The sequence below is a fragment of the Myotis davidii genome, unplaced genomic scaffold (genome assembly GCF_000327345.1).
Source record: "Myotis davidii unplaced genomic scaffold, ASM32734v1 scaffold449, whole genome shotgun sequence".
NCBI classification, from domain to species: Eukaryota; Metazoa; Chordata; class Mammalia; order Chiroptera; family Vespertilionidae; genus Myotis; species Myotis davidii.
In genome coordinates, this window is record NW_006383007.1 from 1,652,340 (window position 1) to 1,657,486 (window position 5,147).

Here is a 5,147-nt window from a genome sequence, read left to right on the forward strand (position 1 = left end):
CACCCATTTTCCTTCCTTTAAAATCTATCCCATTGCTTGTAAACGATCAGAAATTGTTTGCTGAGCAACGTTTAATCTTTCTGCAAGTTGTTTTTGAGTTTGACACGCATCTTCATCCAAGGATGCTTGTAATTGTTGGTCTTCAAACTTTTTCGGTTGACCTGGACGTTCTTTGTCTTTCACATCAAAATCATCACTTTTAAAGCGTTTAAACCAGCGTTCACTGAGATGGAGTATGTTCACCATAAGCTTCCCAAAGTATACGATAATTTTCATCAGCACTTTTCTTCAAAATAAAGTAATTAATTAAAACTTCCCTCAAATGCTCTTTTTTTGGCACGAAATTCGACATTTTTAAGCATAAAAATATCTATGATGTTAACACCTTGAGAAAATTTGACATATAACATTTTGAAGCTTGCTGTCAAAACAACAAAATAGCGTACATATAAAATCACATACACACACACATATATATATCAACATATGTGTAACTCTATCTTTTGAAAAAAATCCACATTATTAACTAGTACAACTGATTCCAATGAATTTTAGAAAAAATTTTGTATACTTGGATTTTATTCCAAATGTCTTAGTGGATATTATCTACTTTGGAGTTTAATTTTTACTCTAGAATATGAAACATGTCAGGGAGTCAGTAGACCTATTGTCTACATGGTAGTTCATATTATAGGAGCCACCAGGCTGGATTACCACTGACCTGTGTAATAGTTTCTAGGAAGAAGAGAAGATAGGATTCCCTTGATCCACTTCTTATCCTATATAATAAAAGTCTAATATGCTAAGTGTCCAGCTGTCCAACCAATCAAAGCATAATATGCTAATGATATGCTAAGGGTGCTCAATCACTCGCTATGACATGCCTGACCACCAGGGGGCAGATGCTCCAACCGCTAGGTTAGCTTGCTGCTGGGGTCAGGCCAATCAGGACTGAGCAAGATGGGCAGGACAAGCCCTGGAGCCCTCCCGTGGTCCTTCCCCCGCTGACCAACCTCCTGTGTTCCTCCCTGACCCTGATCATGCACCGGTGGGTCCCTTGGCCTGGCCTGTGCCCTCTCGCAATCTGGGACCCCTCAGGGGATGTCAGAGAGCCGGTTTTGGCCTGATCCCACAGGCCAGGCTGAGGGACCCCATTGGTGCACAAATTCATGCAGGGAACCTCTAGTTATAAATAAGAATTAGGATTTGGATAGTTGAAGAAATCCTTCTACTTACTGGACCTACTGAAGGATGGGATATCCTCTAGTTATCAACTAAATTCCAGGGTCAAGTGCTTTCTTAGGTTACTCAAGTCATTTTATGGGGCTGGATCAAGTTGGAAATCTCTGGGTAGTGATTTGAGATCAATGCAGGACTATTTCTGATGTGTCAGTAGTTGAGAGAAAACCTTGGAACATAATCCACCAAGAAAGATGTTCTCAGATTCTGAGGACCTCAGGAATTCCCATTGATTTTATTCATTTCCTTTTCTTTCCTCTCCTCTCCTTTCCTTTTCTATTTTCTTTCTTTTTTCTTTCTCTTTCTCTTCTTTCCTCCCTCCCTCCCTGCTTCCATTTCTTTTCCTTCCTTCCTTCCTTCCTTCCTTCCTTCCTACCTTCCTTCCTCCCTTTCTTCCTTCCTTCCTTCCTTCATTTTAAATTTATTGGAGTGACATTGGTTAATAATGGGTTTCAAGTGTACAATTCTATGATACATCATCTATATATTGCACTGTGTGTTTACCACCCGAAGTCAAATCTTCTTCCATCACCATATATTTGACTCCCTTTACCCTTTACTATTCCTCACCCTCTTCCCTCTGGTAACCACCATACCATTGTCTGGGCCTATAGTTTTTGTTTGTCTTATTTGTTCATTTGATGCTTTCCATTTTATATCCCACATATGAGGGAAATCATATGGCTCTTGACTTTTCTGTCTGACTTATTTAGCTTAACATGATATTCTTAAGATACAGCCATATTGTCACAAATGGTAGTATTTCATATTTTCTTATGGCTGAGTAGTATTCCATTATATATGCAGTGTGGGGCAAAAGTATGTTTACAGTTGTTCCTATGGAAAAGAATACACTATAAAAGGCTAATATGCTAAATGTCTGACCGTCTGACCAGTCACTATGATGCGCACTGACCACCAGGGGGCAGACGCTCAATGCTGGAGCTGCCATGATACACACTGGCTGGCACCACAGACTTGGTGCTCACAAACCAAGTGGGACACAGGCCTTGCCATCACCCCAGAGCAACACCCCACCACATTGCAGCCAGCACTGCCAAGACCCTATGGTATAAAATGCAGCCCACAGCCCAGCACAGCCCAGCCCAGCCCAGCCCAGAAACAGTCGCTGTGGGCTCCGGGTAATGACATCGCATAGCAACGCCCGGCTTCCTCTCCCTAACGACTAGCCTCCTTGGAGTTTCTTCAGCCCAGGAACACAGGTGGATGTGTTGCTGATAACTACCTGAAAGAGAAGTTGGGGGTGCTCACTGGGCTGGAAAAAGTTTCGCTAAATCAGAAAGCAGGTCTAATTAAGCAAGTTTATTCTCTCAATATAAAAGGCTAAGTTAACTTGCACATGCACGATACATATAAAGCTCTTGCTGGTGCCAGTCGCACACATGTGTTTCGATCTGTCATTGTCAATCATGAATTTGGTTGACACTTTTATCAAAGGAAGGGCGAATAGCAATATTAAAATATTTCTTCTAATTAGTTTCCTTTCAGTGTGCATGAATTTGTGCACCGGGCCACTAGTAATTAATAATAATACAAGGATAAACTATGTTTGTGTACTCACAACTATAAACCCACTTTTGCCCCAGACTGTTTGTACCACATATTCTTTATCCAGTCATCTATTGAAAGACTTTTATGCCATAGTCTTAGTTAGAAAATAGTGGCCTTGATGGTTATTCATGTGAGAGCATCTTCAAAGAAAGTGAAGATTACTGTATTATCTTAAGAAGAGCTTTATAAAATTGTCAGTTTTACATAGGGGAAACTAAGATAGTAAATATGGGGTTCATGTCTCACCCCCTCTCACACACACTTAACACCAATAATATTTGGAAGATAGGTAACTGGGAATTAATTAAATTTTTCAAATTAATTTATTTAGTTTTTGATTGCATGTTTCCCACCCCTCCTCCACCACTAAACTATAAGCTCCATGAGAACAAATATCTTTTCTGTCTTAGTCACAATTGCATTTCTTGTATGCTTATTGTATTTGTTATGAGACAAATTCATTGATACCCGTCAATGTTGCTTCATAAGGTTACTTCTAGTACTACTAAACCATAGGCATGTATATATGTCTGTTGAAGAAATGACAGATATATTGCCTAATTTTTCATTTAGCATTTAGTCTATTATCTTTTCCACTTAGTATTTATTATCTGCCTTAGTAAAATAATATTTAGTGCACTAAAATGGGATAATTGTTAATGTTCCCATCATTATATGTTTTTAAGACAAATTTTAAAAATTAGTAATTTTACTACTCTATCTCAATATTCTATTATAGCTCTTACAAAAAGAAAATTTAAGCAGTTTTTTAATAGAAATGATCCAAATGTTAATTTAAAAGTATCTTTTAAAACACAGTTAAGTATTTTATCTAAATGGACAAGTAAAAATTTAGTGATACCTCCAGGAAAAAAGAAAGAGTAATCTATTTATGATCAGTAAGCAGCAATTAAAACTTTAAAACAGACTTACTTAACACATTTTGAAAAATGTGATTAAATTTATCAATTGAACCTGCCTCCTTCTGTTCCCGAGGCAGTATATGATAGTATACAAATAATCTAATAGTGTGCTAATAAACACTCACAGCATGTGCTCAATAGTAAACTAAGCCCTTAACATATATTATCATATTTATTTGATTAGTATGCTGGGTAAAGAATGCAAAAAGGTATAATTGTTGGTTTTTAAATTCTCTTAGAATTCTAATTCATTTGATTTAGAATTTTTATTTTTTTAAACCCTCTCTAGATAACCAGGGCTGGTGCAGTGAGTATTCCTTAAGTGCCTGGGGCCCAGTTTTGGTTTCTTGAGACAGAGGGTAAGGTCAGAAACTTCTACAGAAGGTCATGGGTTTCAGAGATCTACAGTCATAAATCAGAAGTAGGAGGAATTCAGACACCCACTGCTGTGATGCAGAGATTAGATTCCAGGCTCTGATTTCAAAGCCGGAAGTGGGTGTGGTATAGAAAGCAGTGAAAATTGGATTGAGAAAAAGGTCAGGGCTGAAGGAATTTTGCATGATTATTGCAACTATTCATATGTATTTTGATAGCTCACCTTTACAGGCCCAGGATAGAGTGGTGTATTTGTCTGGCTTAGGAAGCCATATCTAAGGAAGATCATTACTAGATCTGTATCATACACATTTGAAAGCCTATTATTTTTTCCAAACTTTTTGTCACCACCAAATTTCAGATAATTTTATTCCTTTCCCCAAGACTTGCATTTTCCCTGGAGTGTCTTCCTGACATTCTATCCCAATCCCTTCTTCATTTACCCATATTCTCCCAACATCCACTTCATAGAAAATCGAGACCCAGTAGTCATTCTTATAGGAGACAGCACTTAATGACTTGGAACCAAAGGAATTGAAACTAAGAAGAGACCTTATTAGATTATTTATCCCCATTCTTTATTTTAAAAATCCACTCATTTAGTATTATTATTTAATATTTTTATTGATTTCAGAGAGGAAGGGAGAGAGAAAGATAGAAACATCAATGATGAGAGAGAATCATTGATCAGCTATCTCCTGCAGGCCCCACACCAGGTATCGAACCTGCAACCCAGGCATGTGCCCTGACTGGGAATTAAACTGTGGCTTCAGGTTTATATGTTGACACTCAACCATTGAACCATGCCAGCATGGTCATTCAGTATTATTTATTGAGCCCTTAAAATACACCAGGTACTCCTCTAGAACTGGAGAAATAAAGGTGAACAAAAGAGGCTGACTACTTGTCTTCATGAAGCATATATTTTCTTGCCAGATATGAACAATTAAATAAGTATGAGAATGTATTACAAATTTTTGGTAAATGAAAAATATAGCATGATAATGGCATAGAGAAACTTGGAAGGAAGAAAAGTGA